The following is a 20,301-nucleotide window of genomic DNA, read 5'->3' on the forward strand; positions in this document are numbered from 1 at the left end:
TACGTTTGAGGTGGAGTAGGCAGTCGTGTGTAAAGGCAATCCGGTATTTGTCAGAAAAAGCAGACGCGTGGCACACCTTGCAGACGGTTTATTCGTTCGTGTACCGACGTGCATGTGCACGGATCCAAGCCGGTGAGTTGCCAATACATGACACGTACGACGCACTCCTTTTTCCTTGAACGCGGGAAAGAAGCCGGACTCGCGACTGGATTTACGGGGTACTGACCGATTCGCGGATGGCGAAAGCATCACGATTGAGTTGTTGCCGAGGCAAAGTTAATGATGATAAACCCGTCGAAACGAACTCATTTAAATGTTGATACTTATTTTTATGTTGGTTTTTACTTAACCAGACTGAGACGTTTTGTTAAAATTCAAATATGTTGGAGAAAATTCGATCTTAAAAATAATATTACTATCTACTTATTTATAAATGATATAACAAGTAAATTACATAAGTAGATATTAATAAAAGTATTATCTTTTATACATTGATACAATACAGCAATGCGACTGCTTTTTCTCAAGTTAAATATTATGAATTTCATGTAAAAAAACTTGGAATTGTGCAATTTCAACTGAAAATGTTATAAACAATTAAATACGATTTTAGTTTAATTACAATTCTTTCTAGGTTACATTGAACAATTAAGAAACCTGATAGGTCGCCATAGAGAATACCGACACATAATTTCGCCACCCATGCAATGCCAGATCTTTCAACAGCCATTAATTACGTTTTTTTTTTCATCAATTGTTGTTAGTTTTATTAATATCTACCGTACAATACGAGTTATAATAAATAACAAAATGAAGGGGTATAACCGTACATTACAGATAAATAATATTTATACAATATAAAGGCTGCAACTGAAAATAAATGTACGTACATGGTACGTATATTATAAACGTTACAAATATTAAATAAATATGCCGAGAAAAATCTCACCCGGGTGAAAATTTAATGGTTTGTCGACAAAAATTATTCCTTTCATAAGGGAAGATGTATTATCGGTGACTCAACATTTGCAATATCGATCACTCGACGCACGGCAAGGTCGATTTACACAATCCGGCTGTGTGCACAAGACCGTGTACCGATATCGAAGAAATCGCGAGCGCGTTTTCGAAACACGACACGTCCGATGTATCCACTTCTTTCTCACTTTCCGCGAAAGAAACAGGCACGCTGTGTGGATTTCAACATGTTAGTGGTGAACAATGGTTTTAGATCGAGATTAAAATATCCATACGTTATAATAAATTAATTTATAGTGTCCGCACAACAGAGAGTCATTAATAAAGTGGACTATATACTTCAGATTCGCTCACATTTGATTTTAATGCAACGATGTACGAGCAAATTTACAAATAACTATTTTAGTGATAAAAATATTCCAGAAAATAATTATCGCAAACAAATGCTCAAAACATTACGAAACTTAAACTTTAAATTAAAGTAAAACTTTATCTTTTCTTAATACGCCGAAGTTTGTTTCAGAATGTAAGAAGTTCAGTTTGTCTTCTGTTTTTAGAATGTTAAGTAACTATTGGGATAATAACCGAAGAAAAATCAATATAAATTCATTAGAATACACTGACAGAGCCCTTGATAAATTTCATTTTCGGTCCCATCTACCGTTCCTCGGTTTATGCCTGAGATTTAGATCGTGAGATTTAAGCCTTCGTCCATTCACCGTTACCAAAATTAGTTTGCAAAATCAAATCTTCCTCACGCGCGTGGCGTTTGTCGCATGTTTCGCATGACGGATGATGACGTCCCGACACTATCGCAGCAGAGCTTCGATCGCACACCGTCGCGACGAAAAAAGCCCGGGCCCCGCTACACGAGGAGCATGCCGTCCGGGATCTCACGGCCGACAATCGCCCATAAAACCCGACTTTGAGCCGGGGTCGGTATCGTGATCCAATCACAAATCAATTTACCTGCCATCCCGCGCGGATACGATAAAAAAATTTCGCTACCGAGATTCGTCCCCCGGTCATCCGCGATACGCCGATGTCTCCCTCGCGTTCTCGCGTATTAAAAATCGATAGCATCGCATGTGCAATCGCCGTTCATAATTTCCGAGAGGTACAATTAAAAAACTCGAGTTGCCGCTATGAGGGCAAAAAGACGGCCGAAATTAATAGTCCGGCGCTGTGATTTACGATGAAAAATTATTTTGGTTCGAATGGTCCGGGGCATATCAGTTAAAAAATTCCGAAAAAATTGCCGAGGAAGTCGATTTCATCTGGAATACGCTGTGTATGGATTTTTGTATACCATCATACATACAGGGTGTCCCATAACTCGCGCGACCGAGTACACCGAATAAGACGAAAATATCAAGACTGTGAGACCTTCCCAATGGGAAGCATTTACGTTAGACGAATTAGGTGAAGTCTAAAGTTTTTGCGCGTTCAGGAACGGTACATCGCACAGAAAAAGATGTTCTTGCAGATGCACTCTTGCTGACCTCTTATGAAATAATTGCATCCACAATAATAATATTTAAGTCATTAACTGATCATATTTAAACATGGAAGATAAGTACATTGTACAGGCTGATAATTATAACCACGTGAAAATATTACAGGATATTAAAAAAGAATAAAAACAACAAACTGTGTCAAGTGTCGCAGACAATTTTGAAAGCAAAAGCATTTGCACGATTATACAATGCACCTGATTCGTCTACTGCAAATGCATCCCATTTGAAAAGTATTTAGATAGTCTCGACATTTGTGCCCTGGGATTTTCGTTTTATATTTTGCTCACAAATATATTATTAAAATTATGGTGGCGAATTGCGGCACTCTTGTATGTATAATATAACAAAACGATAAAGGGATACAATAATCATTACATGAAGGGACAAAACAGTTTAGCAGTGAAAACAATGGACTCTGCAAATTATGTCACAACGACATTATTTCGGGATTACGATTTGTCGCTTTTTTTCTCAGTCTCGCTACTTAATGCGGCGCAGCGCCGATGTCTTGACGACGTCTTGCGGCGGTATCATTGGTGATTACGGTATCTACGGGATCTTGATTAGCTTTCCGACGATGTCTCGAAACTTTCGTCGTTAGCTAATTGGTGCTCTCGTGAAACCGCGTTGTTTGCAAGACCGACGACGTTGCATGCGCGATGTATCTGACACTCGACGCGTCGCGTCACCTCGCCGTGCAACGACATGGATAACAGCCTGACGAACATACCTTAATGAAATCTTAATTTGCTTGGATGATCCCCTGAACGTCATCCATGAGCCCGAGTATCATTCAATTTGATTTCTTCCTGAGTAAATATATTGTTTCTATATTTCATTTTTTATACACTGAATTTCCAATCAGTCTTACAGTGGCATAGCTTTTTTGCTTTTCATTTTTCTCCCGTATCCTTTACAGAATTTTACTCTGTATTAAAAAAAATTAAATTTTCTAAATAGAAAAATGCTCCTACGTTTTTAGCTTTCTGTACGAGCAAGTAATCCGTCCAGATTAAGCTTGTGGAAGTATTTTATAAAAGAGATCAATAATTCGTTAAAAAATGTTATATTTAAACTTGGAACATTCGTTAATTTTATATTGTAACGTAAGGTATCATAATTTGAAACATAATGATAGGAAAATAAAGGTGAACTTGGCATTAATTAAATTATAAAAACAAGCTAATACATAATTTTTCATCTTATGTACAATAAGCGTATTTATACAATTTTTCTATTTTTTCGTAAGGAAACCGATTTCTCTTCCCTTCTTCCTTTCTCTCTTAGCAAGGGACTATTATCTCATTTTTCAATAAACTTGCTCGATACATCCGATATCCTCAATATATAAATCAACCTATTGTATCAAGAACATTATGCGAATCTTGAGGGAAGACATTTCTCGGAAGAATTGATTTCGCGAGTGTCCGCTGCCTAATAGAGGCAATTGTCTGGATGTCGATAGACAGCATGACGTACGTTCTGTAACGATTGCTCGCGAGTTTACGGACAAAGAAGCAAACTGTCGTCTCGATAATGGAACTGTCATTAGGGCGCGTGGGTGGCCGGCCGAGTCAAAGGCCGCTATTATTCGCGGTGCACACACGCTCTCTCAGACGATACAGTCCGTCATCCGCGATCGTTAAAAATTAACGGAACCTAAGAACACGCGTGTTACGGATAGCCATGTGCGCCCACACCCACGGATAATGCTAACGTATGATCATGCATCGATCGACGCGGCCACCGGCGGTTTATCGCTCCGTGAAACTGTCTCGCGATGAAAACGCCCGCGCTCGAAACAAAACAAAAAAAAAATACTGTATCTCGTGCCCTTGTTATCAGAAGCGGGCGAATACAAAGGGAAAGCAAGAAAGCAACGCAGGAAGATTAATATTTCAATGCCGAGCAGTGGAAAGTGACACGGCAAGAGAAATGCGCCGTGCATGATCGATCGTCCATTCCGTGCATCGGACAAGTTACGCGAGGAATTTATTTTGCAAAAATTCATGTCGATATGTATAACATGTAAACCCTTCCGAAAGAAAAAAAGAGAAATAGAGACGATTAATCCCAGGATCTTCTGTTCTCACATAATTTTTCACTACAGTTCATAATGGAACGGGATCGAAACGTTTGTGAATTGTTTGAGTTTTCAATATTAAATGTCATTGACGACGGAAGAAGACTACGACTCAATCTTTTCGTACGGCTCGCATTAGCCTTTCCTTCATCGGTTTTTAAAGTTTTGGAGCCTTCATTCATTGGATCTTCATAATAATCGTTGCCTTCCAAATGTTTATTCTAGTTTGAGCTGTAATTTCTTCCAGCAGCGGTTGGCTTTCTTTCTCCATTTTAACATGATTCTGCAGAATCAGCTTGACGATACGAAGGAATCGTTGTACCGTAAGCTTAGTACGGCGTCTGTCAATCAAAGATCTTATTTTGAAAACAACGCAACTTATGATTTATAGAGATATGGATATTACACACACATACAATCTACATATAAAATACATATAGAACCAATTTAGCTACTTATAATTATCTGAACGCGGATTATTAGGAGATGCGCTGGCCTCCGGAACCAGCAATACGAAAAAGAAAATGCAGGCTGTTTACGTCGCAGACGCCCACCGCCGCCTCGGAAACGATCTGAATTTATGACGGCGCACCGACATGCCGGGAGGACGCTCTGAAATTCAGATTTCAATGCTTATCTCGAAGTTTATTTCACATCGACACGGTCGCCATAGTATCAGCGCCATCAGCAAGCCCATATACATCACCGCCGATTGCATCACCGCGTGTGCGGGCGAACTTCATTCGTCATACGCGCCGATTTTTCTCCGATAGCGCCGGTTCTGTGCCCCGAGAAAGAGCACACGAGCCTGGCCGACCAAGGGGGGGACGAGGGGAGGCCGAGAAAGGGGCGCAGATTGCATCTGCACGGTCGTGTCGCATGTTGCACCGCCCGGCTCGGACCGGCCGGTGCAACGCGCTCGCGCGCGGCGACTCCGTCCGTCCGGTCATTATCGGCGAGTTATTATTATTCTACGGTCGGCCACACGCTCGCAGCGTGCGTCTTTCACGTACCGCGATTCGCCCCGGATGAGGAAGAGGCGGAGGACGAGGACGCCGGAGGAACGCGGGACACCCCGAAGAAAAGAAAGAGCGGCATGCTGACCCGCGCGGGTCATTGACGGAAGAAGAGGAAAAAAAATAGATGCCGCGGTGAAGGGAGGAGAGAGAAAAATTGCGGAGAACGAGCGCACGACTTCGAGCTAAACATTCAGCGGATATTCTTCAGGGATCCTCTCGAGGGGTTCGGTCCTGGCTTTTTTTCTACGCTTCAAAGAACGTAATCGAGAATGCAAATGAGCGTGATCGTATTATTTGCAATTTGCGCTCGTTCAATATATTTTGTTTTTGTGTGTAAACTTTTTGCCTGGGATTTTCGGACTTTTATTGTTAACAATCTTATGTGCCGTCGCACACGTGAGTATCACGAAAAAGTTTATGTTGATAGACGGATACTGAGAAATAAAGCTTAATGAAATCTGGTAACGGTGCATACGATTAATGTACGATTTAATAGAAATTTTATTTCACTTTATATCAGTCATAGCATATATTTTTACAAAAGCACGGGAACACTTCTCGTCAAACAGTGCGTAATTTAGTGAAGCATATTTTGCACACTTTCTTCTGTTTAAAATCGCGACACGTGACTTGATAAACGTCATTTACACACTTCTTGCCGTTTAAAAGTAATCTTTTTAAATGGCAAGAAATATGTAAAATAATGTCATATGTTGTGATTTTAAACGGAAAGAACCGTATAAAAAGTGCTTCGCCAAATTACACCATCGTACATATCCTAAACCCTCGTCGTTGGTAAATAAACAATTCACACGTTATGAAAATGCATACGCATTACTACAGGGATTACTATAATATTTCTTATCTCTTACTGCACCTCATGTGTAGGATGGTGCCTAATACTTTTGTCAACGGCCGCGTATTTCTATGGTCACAGAGAAACCGGGGATTCTTACGCGTTGACAATGAAATGGAATTAACAATAAGATTGACAAGTAATGCAAACTTCTCTTAGCGGCCGTCTAACTGTGCAACTTTACACTCTTGGATTATGAACCTGTTCTATCGTGAATCACGGTAATATGGGGAGGTGTTTAAATCCACGTTAAAATTGAAAAGGATTAGCTGGGCATTCCACACTGGAGTTGTTGCCGGCGCCGTGACACCGTATGAATATTATCGATGAGCAGGATGCAGCAGTGCGACTCATGAATGTTTTCGATATGTCGTTGCAACGAGTGACACAAAGCCGGATTAAAGTGACCATAGAGTTCTACTAGACGACTATATGTCGGCCTCGTCTTCATAATTCATAAGTATGCAAAGCAAACTATGCGCGCGTCTCTTCTTTTTCCGCCTGATGCCTGTTGCATCGGCCGCATCTGCATATCGATACTGATCGGGACTTTATATTTCACCGGCGCTTTATCGGCGTTAATGGTCCGCATCGAAGTCACACGTCGTTGAAAACCGCCATTACGCATTTGTATTAACAAAAATATTTAACTTACATCAATACGCAACTGGCCGGCCCTCCATATTTGCAAATGTCTCTTTCGTTTTTAATGCATATTTATGTTTTATTGGGTATAGGGTGCATAAATAATAATGAGAATATTTAAAAAAAAGGGAATGTGACGATGAGGGATGTATTATTAAACGTGTTTGCTTAAAGGAGATCGAAATATATGTGTACAAAATTTATATCAAGAATACTCAAAATTATAAACTTTTTATTTGAAAAATGCTCATTGCTTACGTAAAACTCGTGTATTTATTCTGGATATTTGTGAATTTCTCTTAAATTTTTGTTACACGTATTTATTTTTATCGCAATGTTTTATCTGCATTTCAATTACAAAGAAAAATAGGGAGAAAAATAACCCCCCAAAAAAACGAAAAGCTGCGACATTATACATTGTATACGATATGTGTAACGCGTATTAAAGAATTTACAAATATATATAGTGGCAATCTACTAAATAAAATCTTATTAAAAGTAGCCTTTTGATAAAAATAATGTAGGAATATACGTAAATAAGGGAATAATTCGCTTATTAACAAATAAAGTGCATTTTTCTCGAAAGTGGCCATTTTCAAACTGCATGCTCGATAATTTACGCATCCATACCATATACATGTTCAAGATGTCCGAATGTAACACGGACGTGCACTCAGCGTTTTCGATTATTCAGAAACACCAAGGGGCACATTTGCCGTCCCTGTCGAACACATTTTCAGCCTTTAACCCTTCACATGTCCAGTATTTTCAGTCATTTATATAAATTCGAAATGATTAGTCCAATGACTGCGTTGTCACTTTATTAAACCAATTTTTTTTGTGGTAAAACTAAATTTTTACCAATTAGAAAAACCCGTAATATAATTATGTTAGAAGTTTATTAGAACGTTACTAACTCGAAAGCGAACCGAATCGCAAAAATGCTGTTAAATAGGACAAACGTGATATGATTTTTTTCCCCCCTTTAGAGTCAAAGGGAATACGATTCGGTGCCTTTTGACGTCAAGTACACATTTTGTCGGGAACCGGCATTTAATGGCGTGCGCTACTCGAATTTGTTTTAACAAATTTTCATACACGTGCACATGCGAGCGTCGCAACGTACAAATCTTTTCCGCTTCCGTAAAAATGAATGAACGCGGTGCCTTTTGGAAGAAAGCTCAGTTGAATACTCCAACGCGATACACAATACGTAATGCCGCAATTTTATTTTGCTTTTTATCACGTCATATTTCAACCTGGCGTAATAGAAATTCTGCTATCAATCAGCCGTGAAATACTCAAAGCTCGGTATCTCGATTCGGCGGGCGGCGATGGAATGCAAGCCGAATGCAGCGCCGGGATATCCCGCCGGCCCCCGAATAGGATTTCGAGAATTTTTTTTACGCGAACCCGTTACTCGACACTGCGTAATCCGTTATTTTTATTCGGGTAATACGTTCGGAAATAAAACAACGCCGCGCGCGTGCAACGCTCGGCGCGCGCGGATCGAGCGGCCGTCGCGATCGATCGGCCGGCTCGCGGCGGCAACAATGGCCTGATTGATATCTGGCGGACTGGTATCAAAATAATATCGCGGCGATAGGCCGTGCCCGGGACGGGGTTAAACGCTTAACGAGTTACAGGCATGATATTGGACCCGATGAAATTTATGGTCCTTGTAGCGGCCGGTGAGGGCCCGAGCCGCCTCCCGCGGTGCCGGCCCACGGGCCCCGCGCGCGGCTCTCGTCCCTACATCAATAAGACACCGTGTCGAAATAAATTCAGTATTTTGACGGTATTTAATAATAATTCGCCGATTCTGTACAGATATGGATAGGACGGCCGGGGAGACCGTTAGAAAACACCGGGCCGCCAAGTCCCGCTTGCTTCCTGGTTTGGAGGATCGGGTCTTGCTGGACCTGGTATCTATAAGAGATGCAAGAGATACATTATTTACGGCGTTGGCGTGTCGCACTCGCTCGTACTTGGCGTATTTTCGCCCGCTTCAAAATCGGCTGAATTAAAATTGATTTAAATGCCAAGAAAATCGTGTCGCCCGCGGAATTATCGCGGAATCTATATTGTAGCAGCGGAAGCTCTTTACCCCTCGAGGGTGGGTTTCGTAACTTTTTAAGTTAACATCCATCTCTTAGTGGCGAGCATTAAAGTGCACCGGTCGACGTCGAGCGTCCGGTGTTTCCGCGCGCCGCGGACGCCGCAAGCCCGTGCGGTAGACGTATATATATTCGCGGCCCCATTGCCGGCTCTACGACGGAAATTTCCGTGGACGGTACCCACGAGGAAGGTAACGGTAACGGAAATGCTAATGCGCGCCGTCCTGGCTCCGGAAAACGCCCCGGCAAAGGAACGGCATCCCCCGAGCGGGCGAGGAGATACTCGTGTACTGCGCGCCCTCGAATACTATCTCATCCCCTAACGACGCCGGCGACGTACCCCGACGGCGTATCCCCGACGACAGCGGCGACGGAATTGGTGACTCGTTATTAAACGACGTCGAACCATGAAATTCGCGTAGCGACCTAGCAAAACGCGTCGCGCGCTGTAATTTAATGAAGGTCCGATTTATCCGAACCGAAATTACCCACGTATTCGCTAAGTGTACACATCACGTTTTAGCTGCCGTAAAATCGTCCATGTCCGGGGAATAGTTTGAAGAGCAAGCGATGACAAGTTACACTATGAATTTCTAGTAGTTTTTTTCGATGCTTGTTTTGGCAATCTTTTTGTGTCCGTAGAAACAAGTTTTGTAAAGTCGGGATACGTTCAGAAATAGGCATAGACATAATATATCTAGACCGGGCATTGAACAGTGAACGAGAGAGAACGAAATAGCACAAAACAGAGTTTGTCCTTTTCTACATGAACCTCTACCCCCCCCTCCCACTGCTCAAATAATATTTCTATGGAAATAGGTCATTGATATATCTATTTCTTTCGCTGTAATTTAGTTTGGCTCTGTTTTTATTTCTGGCGCTTGATCTCGTATGAATATCGCATAAACTTCACATTAGCGCATCGACACTTTCGCGGAAGACTTCAAATTGTATGGGGGATCCGTCGGTAAAACTTAATACAGCAGAGGCGGATTATCTTGCTATCGAAACCTAAAATTTCCCTTAGCCATTTGCTGTCACTAACTCGGCAACTGCCACTAACTTTGCTATTTACACCATATGTGCGCTACTGTAATTATACTGTAAGAGTAGCCTGATTGAAAGGCAGCATAAGATTTCTCTTGCGTCGAACGTACGCGTTCTAAACAGATAATGAGCAGCTGCTTGCGAATAATAGATTTTATGCTTCGTTCTGCCGGCATCGTCTAAATAAAACCCAGGTTGATTAAATCAAAACAGCCGCATTCATTGTACGCGGGTCCAGATGCGTTGTAAAGTATTCCGTTACAACTCATTAAAAACTTAAAAAAAACATACTCTTTTGATTCCAGGTCAAGTCTTATCGTTTTTGTTTTGTACCTCTAATTCTATATTTTGTTTTCATCCGATTCTATGCAAATGAGCTGAAATTAAATCGAACAAACGTCAGGCCAGAAAATATTTTCGTGAACAACAATACACGATTACGCGGTTTGCGCTCCACTTGCTTTATTTACCGGTATTTAATGAAGAAACTCGAGCAACTAATTTTTCGATATAAACACGTTTCTCCTAGTATAATGCCTCGTAGTAGATTTTCAAGGATGTAAATAACTTTTTTTTCCGGTGAAAATATCTTTTTTTTGCGAAATTTATTTGAGCTTAAAAATTGATTGCACATATCTGCTAAATTGAGGTGAGACTACAATCTTAACTTTGTGCAAAAGAATTTGCAACTTAGCACTCGCGTGTTATTTCCCACGAGATCATGGATCCAGTTAACGAGAATATGAGTGAATCATATAAATCGGCCCTTCTTGCTGGTAACAATGATCGATGACTCTCAACAGAATTGAGGCCCTGACCGACGATACTCGGCCGAGCTTATCTAAAAGCGATGATTACTGCTCCGTTCATAATCAAACGGGGGATCGTTTAAACGGAACGGGGAACACATTTTGTTAAATGCGCGTCAATCGAAACAACGTGCTCGACAATAAATTGTTTTAATGGATCGATATATAATATTTGTTTATGGCACGGCCGACGTTTGCATAATGCATGGAAATCCAGTGTATTTAATGCCGAATGGCATCGCTAATGGAACAAATATGTCGGTCGCTTTTAAGCGCGCCGCGCCTTTGACACGGATTCCGTGTACGCATCAGCGACGGATAATGCCGCTGATAGCGGAGTTTCCTCGCGCGGTTTGCATAATTTAATCTACCATTCATCGAAACGCCCGGCAAGTCCGCGATGTTATGCCGACTTTTGTCCGGAGCGCCGCGGCGTGTACCGGTTCAATGCTAATTTTTAACGCGCCACCCGCGGCCGGTTTTCGCAAACATTGTTTGGCACGAATAGCTCAACTATAAATAAAGCTGTTTCCCCGCTCCGTCCATATTATACGCTATAACATTCAACGAGGAACGAAAAATTCAATTAAAAAATTCACGTTAAATGAACGGCTTGGGATCTCGAATCGCCCGACTGAAAAGGCTCGTCGCAAAATCTCGCGAATTTTCGCGTTAACACGGTCGTCCGCATATTTTTGTATTGCTTACCACAGTGTAGCTTACGACAGTAGAACGTGTATTATCATAAATATCAGGGCGAAATATTTTAACGTGATTAAGTAAAACTATATCGTCGTGGATATGAATCGCGCATTTCTACGTCTATTGTTTAACGGTTTGTATCAAAATGTTACGTAAAAAATTACACGTATTTGCAAGTGTTTTAAAAAACATTTTGTAGCACCACCCGGGTTCACAAGTCGATGAAGAATCTGATGAATGTCATGTTGAAGTCAAGTTGAGATCAAATCAGTGATCAAGTTGATATTTAGAAGATTTCATTACAATATCTAAAAATTTTACATGTACTTTTTCACGTTGTTAAACCTCAAAGAGCTATTAGATTTGCTCAAAATATATTTTTCTTATTTTACTAACAAGTATTTGCTTGTAGAGGTAATTTCAGTTGTAGTATTCGGTCACGTGTTTCCTTGCTTCCCACTTTTCCCACTAGTCTAACCGAGGTCTTAACGAAAAATAATTTTGTACTTGTATTTGCTACTTCAGTTTTATTTTGAAAAGAATACGCGCTTATAGGTGTAAACTATTTGGATATTCACTAAAAGAAGTAAATTTGTTTGGAAAATAAAAACAAGGTGAGAAAATCTTCAAATTTAATGTTTATTGTCTAACAAGTGAGGAAACTTGAAAATTAAGATGAAACGATTGCACGGGGATTTCGTAAGGATTTCGGAGACACTGTCCCACGATTACATGAAGTGGTTACCCCCTTGGAAAATTGACACGTATTCTGACATTGATCGTACACGCGGCTCTCGCTGTCGGCAGTAACGCATTCAGACCGCGGCGGTGACGGCAGTGACGGCGCCGATTTGCCGCGAGATTTACAGCTAGCACTAAATATCCGCGCGGCTCGGTATTATTATCGACTTTATTACAAGCCCCGGATGCGCCTCCGCGGCGCGATAGGGTTAACAGAAAGAGCGAGCGCTATTTCGCTCGTCTACGCGTCGTATTTCATCCCCGTGCGCCCATTGACTCCGGGCGGGCGTATTATTCGCGTGTGTCGCGCGCGTGCGTATGTGTGCGTGTGCGTGGTCCCACGTGTACACGCGTGCCTGTCGTACGTACGCATGCCGGCCGACAATGCGCGTCTGCGAGATATAATACGCTGTTGTCTCCCTCCCTTTTGAGGCCCCGGCTTTTCCACCGCGCGACGTTTCTTATCGCGGCTGTCGCCGAGGCGCGACGCGGTTGATAGCCTTCGCGTCTGCGGCTCGAGGGACCCCGACGTGTCTTTTTCCTCCTCCTTTTCGTTTCCTTTCGAATCCGTCATGCTCCCGGCCGCTCACGCACACTCCCATTATCATGGCACGGACACAATTATCCAACGGAGGAGGAGCGCCTCTCCGAAAAATGATGATTCTTTGCAATTCCTCTCCGCGGAGATTACGCTCTAAATAGACCCTGTACGTTCTTTGACATCCCGTGTACAAACACGTGTGACGTTCGTATTTTTTTGCTGAGCGCACCGCCGCGATAAGAAGCGGCTTCGAGATTCGCCGTACGGAACAATGGGGCCCTCGCGAGAAAGAGAGAGAGAGAGTCCTATCCGCCGGGGCGCCGCAATCGCAAATAGAACAGCGCGAGATCGCGCGCAAGGTATGAAATCCTCTCCATTATGCGCCGTTGTGCAAGTCATTAGCTTGAAACGACGAGCGAGAGATTTTTTCACGCCGAGAGGCGGCTAATCGAGGATAAACGGGTACGTAATTAAAACGTGACTTGTCAGGAGTATCGCGATAAGCGCAAAACGAGCGCTTGATCAGAATGTGATCGAACGAGCTAACAGGCGCGGGCAGTTACGCCGCCGTTTCCCTCCTTCCCGTCCGCGATCCTCCGCGGAAGAAAGAAATACGATCGCCGCCGCACAGATCCGGCCCGGTATCTTCAATTATTCCCGGGGCAGATTAATCAGAATTCGCTATTTATAAAGATCTCGGGATGAAAGGGCGCTCCCTGTTTCTCGATCCTGCTGCCACGAGAAAGAGGAGAGTCCCTGGCCCAGTGGCCCGCTCGTCTCTCTCGCGAGAGGATAAGGATCTCGCGGCTGTCAGGAGAACGCGAATACGATCGCGACAGACTCATTGGGCGAATATGCACTCGATTATCGGGCGATTGTGTGTTCGACGCTGGTCGGGCAGCGGCGGTCGGCCGGCCGCGGAAGACGCCCCTTTTTGATTATTCATCGACGGTGGCAGAGGAGAAACCGCAGGGACAGGGACTGAACCGAAATGATTTCCGCGCGCCGAGTAAAGGACAAGGAGCCGGGCGGGAGAAGGGCGGAGGAGGGTTGGCGGGCGGGAGGAAGGGAAAGAGGAGGAGAAGAGGCGCCAAGAACGAAGTGAAATTTATTCGCGTACAAACGGATGTAAATTTATTTAAATTGCGCGATTTCGGGAGTGGACGGGGCGAAGTCGGGGAGGGGCGAAGGGGTCGAGGCCGATGGGGGTTTATTGCGGCGCGACGGGAGCGGCTCTATTTGCTTTATCACTGCGCGGGACAAGGGATGGGCGTGGAGCGAGAAGGACTCCATTTTGCGGGAAATTAAAAAGTCCGCCGGCCTTTTTTGTTGTTCCTTTTTTGTCTTTTTTTTTTCGCCCAGGTCGCGCTTTTCAGACCGAAACGCGAGGCCCGCGGGCCTGTCCCGCGCCTCGCGTGCGCCCAGATATCCGGTACCACCGTGACCGAATAACGCGCCGCGGCGCGGAGGCTGAGAAACGATGGGGGGCTCCGGATGTTCGGAATGTCACGTTAGGCACTGCGTTGTAGATGAAATGCATCGTCCGCTTTTTCTCATAAACGAAAGTAGAGGAAAGTCCGCTTTTACGGGGTAGGTCCCTAATATAAGATAGAGGGGTTTCTGCTAAATTAATATAAGACATTCTCTGTTGATCCACCGTTTTGCCCCTAAAGTGAAGTCTGCTTAGCGGAAAATTGATTCTTAGAAACGGTATACGAATCCACGCGTTAAATTGAAATTATTGGACTACCTACATTTTGCTCGAATCTAAAATCTGGCGTTCCCGTTCCTTATTTGAGAGTTCTCTGTTCAAGAATTAAGTGCACCTGACGCCGAGCTGTCCGAAGGCTATTCCCCGCGCGTAGAACCGGCAATCACGGATCCGCTTTAAGCCAAGCGTAATCAGCCTCTTGGTAAATATCGGCGAGTGCCGATCAGCGCGCGTTCTGCTTTGCGTAAAGACACGACGGGATGAGAAAAATGCGAGGAGCGGCGGGTTATCGGCTTCCCCCGTAAATCCCGATTCGTCTCACTTTCACGGGAGGCGATAGCGATTGCGCAACCGGTTTCGTGCGTCGATTAATTCCGATTCGATCGCCGGGTGTTAGAGAGCTCGGCTATTTGCCATGCTTTCATGATGCATTACGCAACATTTTGTGACTACGTACATCGGTCGCTTAATGCGATGCCTGAATAATTACCGTATCGCAAGTGCACGTCCGCACACGAGGCGTCTCGTGGAATCGCGCTTTCCCGATTCAACTGACGAAGAGATAATATAATTCTCCGTGGACACGGAGTCAACATTTTTAAACGAATGAAAGAGAAAAGGAGAAAGACGTGCTTTGATCGTCATTGTTATAGATCGCTTGAGAGAGAAATCTCACATGCTGACATGCTGAAGAATCTAGCCCTTATATCAGCGTTCGCGAGCTTTTGACCTTAATTAGATTCGTTGCATGCATCGTCTTTAAATACTCGGCGCGCGTAACGAGATAAGTACTCGGGTTCGCGGACCGGACGTGCAATCGAGGCCGCTTGATTATCTCGTTACTTAACGCGCAACGTTACGTGCACTTTCGCCGAAAGACGCTGATATGTGCGCGCGCGTATCGATATTACTAATGGACGCTTGGTTCGGCCGACATTATACCGCTTTGCCAGCGCGCGTTCTTGAGAGGAAATCGTCCTCGTTGTCGGAGGAACAGTAAATGCTATTACGACGAACATATGTACGTATATATAATATATATAATATATATATGTATATACACATGTGTACATAGAACGAGACACGCGCGACTCGATTGTTATTTTGTTGCGCCACTAGGAAAACCGGTAATTCGAGTTCCAGACGGAATCCATTTCATGCGAGCCCTCGGCGAACGAATTCGTATTAATTGACGTCAGCTCTCGATAGAGTGCTCGGGACGCGTTATGTTAATGTCCTGTAAAGCGTAAACTGGGAGCCGCGCGAGTTCTGTTTGACGGGGGCTAATGGAGACGCGGGGGCTAATGAGGATTAGCACATTAATGGACATCTGAAAAATTGCGAGAGTCGCGGGGAAGATGTTATTCGCGTCCGTGTTTTGAAAAATGTGAAAACGAAAAGTCGGACGGCAGCGCGAATAATTTCGAGGCAAATGATATTCGTTACATGAAGATACCAACGTCGAGCGCGCACCTCTCTCTCTCGGTTAGGGATTCATTCGGAAGAGATTTTCGGAGAGGTGCAAGTCGAAGGTATCTGTACTCATGAATAATTCATGAATAGGCTTGGAAAACTTTCTCAGTCATAAAGTTGATACTACAAACTAGCGGCACAGAAATCTCGATCTTCGAGAAAAGTGGACTCGGCGTACGGCGCGCCCGAGAAATGCATTCAGACGTGAGCGTCTAAGATTCGGCTACGCGGCCAACGTCGAAACGGCCAAAGTCTGGACGTCCTCGGGATCGGTGAAATCAAAGGACCATCTCGCGAGTTGGCAACCCGGTGAAGAATAACGATTCCTTCGGCCTTGCCAAACGTGCCCTTCCTCCATCGCTGCCTCCTCCTCCTCCTCCTCCTCCCCCCTCCCCCCTTCTCCGACCCTTTCTACCCTTCTCTCACTCCTATATTCCTTCCTCGACGGACTCCGGATTGGTTGTCACCGCAGTAGCCTCAAAGTAAATGCGCTCCTCTTATTATTCGGACAGAAGATTTAAACGTGGCTCGCTCGCGCATGAGTTATGCTCAAAAATTGAGGTTACCATAGAGAAGGAGGCTGCCTCCTCGACCCGGGTCTTCCTCCTTCTCCTTCTCTCCTCCCCGACTCTCATCTCCTTTATCCTTTCCTCAACTCTTTCCTCGTCGGCCTCGCTCTCTGTCTTTGCTCATACGGCGGGAAGCTCATCTTGCTTTTGTTTCGACGATATATTTTCTCTTCGGAAGAGAACCCTCCTTCCATTCTCTCTTCCCCTCCTCTCCCGCTTCTCTATCAGCCGCTTCAATCCTGTCCGCAGCGCGGAGGGTAACTCGCAGAATCGTCTCCTCGGGATTTCGTGGATTATAATAAATGCGTATGCAGTAGCCGGAGGTATAAACCGTCGAGTGGTCCTTCTTTTATTTCTTGTCCTCTTGCCTCTTCGTCTCCTCCTCATCATCATTCTCCTTTGCTGCCATCGGCCTCCGATACGTCCGTTCGAAGAGACGACGGCGATGGCACGAAATAATTCAATCCAACGAGAACGACTTTTCGTTTCGAGCTAACACGCTTCCTAAAGGTAAAACACTGCGAGAGCTCGCCACTAATTCATCGACGTACCTAGTTTCCGAATTATCAAACTCTTTTTATGATCAAGAAGAAATACACCTTCCGATTCTTCAAAACCGTGGATGGGACAAACGCTTTAAATGAACAGCAGGGACAAATAGTTATTTTTTCAGTTCTTAGTAACATTTCAAGAATCAGTAAAATTGTAAATTTATATTAATATGAAAATATTTATTATAATTACAGTCATTATTAATTGAGAACTATTAACTTTATGTACGAATTGCCATTGGTCGTAAATTTACCATCACTTTTTCGAGCTGTATGATTTTTCAGTAACAAACTTTTTCGAGACCGACCTTCTTCCGCGAGAATTCAGCAACGTGCTGCAATTGAAATCAATTTATATTCCCATTCCGCCGTGTTCCCATGGGGACCAATTATTTCTTTATCGTCGTGCTTTCGCGTCGTTCACCGTCATGCAAAAAGAGTCACGTTAGTCGCGGACTCGTGTGAAGAAACATGAGGAGTGGGAGGAGAGGAGTAAGGGCACACGCACAGAACGACGGATGGCCCGGCTCTGTAAATATCGCTTGTATAATGGTTTTACTGCCCGTTCCGGAACTTCGATAATTAGTTCGAGCATAGTTTAGTACTCCGTTTGCCCTTTCTGCCGCCTCCGCATCTTTCTTCACCACCTATGCAGCATCTACCCAGCAGCGGTCGAATTAACGTCGTTGTTCAGACATCCAAGCTGCTCGTCGTCAACAAGTGCATCGCAGACTGCACGTAAGGGCGTTTCTAATAATAAAATAAAATACACAGATGGAGAAAAATGCAACAAGGTCTTGCAACAAATTAAGAAAGTCGTCCGAACTAATTCTAATTTAATCTCATTAATTTCATAAAGTTAAAACGTCGTGAGAAAGTTTAAATTAAAATTTAATAATTTAAACTTGTGCTAAGAGAAGTATGCTGCGATACGCCTATTATTAAGGCGAACGTAGTTTTCAAAGAGACCAAATTCAAGAATTAAAAGAATTCTAAAAATAATCAGCCCTTTTTTGAAGAAAAAAAAAGATTTCCCTGCGGATCTCTGCGAATCATTATTACAATTCTGAGGCAGCTTGCTTCGTCTCCTTTTCGAACGTTTCGATTTCGTGAACCAATCTATTTGTCTCATTTTACTTAACGCAATCAAGCCAGTTCGGCAAACCGAGCAACAGATGACCGACCATAATCGACGCGAAATTCCGACGCGCACAATCGGCGACACGCTCGATCTCGGGATCAGTCGCGGCCGATGGACGGATTGACGTCCCTGCGAAGCGAGGCGTTTTACTTCCGTTGCGAAAAACGCGTCCATTAATCTCTAGCGGTGGGCTCAAACCAGGCGTTACTTACCTACCTATCAACCTGGCGGTAACCCCGCACGTTCGCCACCGGGCATACCGCCTCGAGAGAGAAGACGGCGGAAACGCTTTTTGTCAGCGACCGGTGGTGCGATTAAAACTTTTATAATAGTGATCGATCTCTCTCACTTGCGCGCACGTACACGCAATCTGCCGCGATAGCCGTCTCCTTGTTTTCTCTCTTTTTTTTTCTGGTATTGTCAAGCAGGCTCGTCAAGACTGATCGACTTGTTCCATTCGGGCTGATCAACGGCCACGATTCCGGTGTCTTTCGCGGTGTCATCTCGCGACTAGCATAACGTGACGAATCCTCGACAGCCACCGCTTTCCGTGGAAACCGTGGGTAGCGAATGTCTTAGGAGCAAATGTCTTTAGAGCGTAACTGGTTTGTTGTCACAGTTACAAGTGTAAGGCTTGTTTTGTTCTCGTGGCGATACATTACGATTCGCTTAATGCGAATTGTCATGGTAGGAGTCGTCTGGGAAAAACTCTTTGTACGCGTGAATTTCTTAAATGTAAGTAGGTATCGTCAAAACTGGATTACTTGGTGCATGCAGTACAGTTCCGTGGGTATTCGCTGCTTCTTAACTTTCTGCACCTGAATGACCAATCGTATCTGCTCGTCGAGTAACATATAGATGTAATCGAATTATCATTAACAGCGTTTGTTTAATATGTACATAATAAAGGAAACGTATACATATGTATAATATGTATAATATAAATAAATTACTAATGTTAAATGGTTTAGGCCCGGTCTACAATGAGTCGTTAGTCGTTAGTCAGAAGTCGCAACTATATGTTGATCCTTTTCCTTTCTGGGTAGAAGAAAAAGGACCGACATATAGTTCCGACTTCTGACTAACGACTAACAACTCATTGTAGACCGGGCCTTTTAGATAGCGTGTCCAAATACTGATCCAACCAGAAGAATTTAATCCACAAGATAGTAACATTAAAATCTTAATTTAACTTTAATTAATATATTCAGTAAGTTGATAATGTATTCTCCCCTCTTTCTTCAGAGGTTTGAATTGTTTGCTTGACTCGCGTGAGCTTATCTTTCAGAATACATGTGAGCGCTGCACTTTGACACGGCGTTCGCGTAATTTACGCTTAATTAGTATCGAGCATTAAGCGATATTGACGATCGTTCATCGCGTTAATTTATCATTGATTTGCTACAAGTCGAATATGAATATAATGTAATGTTAATTGGTACAGTGCGAAATGTTACATTACTCTCAATCTTAATTTTTATCGTGCTACATTTATACGATCGAATAATAACTCCATAATTTTTTTATTGGAGGACGCTGTTTATCCTGGACGTAATTCTAAAAGGGGCTGAATTTGTCCTTTGCCAAAATCCGCCGGGAACGTCGTCTCTCAATTGCGCGACATAAATCGAATGGTTTTATCGCGCGTAGGGAATTATCGTCTTCTCTTACAGCGGCAGCTTCGTACGAAGCCGAAGATCACGTCGAAGATCCTCGCGTGAGAAACGCAAACTGCAATTACGGCAGGGCGTGTGCGCACGACATTTTGCATCCTTAGTCTCTCTCTCTCTCTCTCTCTCTC

The sequence above is a fragment of the Vollenhovia emeryi genome, unplaced genomic scaffold, assembly GCF_000949405.1.
Source record: "Vollenhovia emeryi isolate VEMERY1.0 unplaced genomic scaffold, V.emery_V1.0 DF939176.1, whole genome shotgun sequence".
Lineage (NCBI taxonomy): Eukaryota > Metazoa > Arthropoda > Insecta > Hymenoptera > Formicidae > Vollenhovia > Vollenhovia emeryi.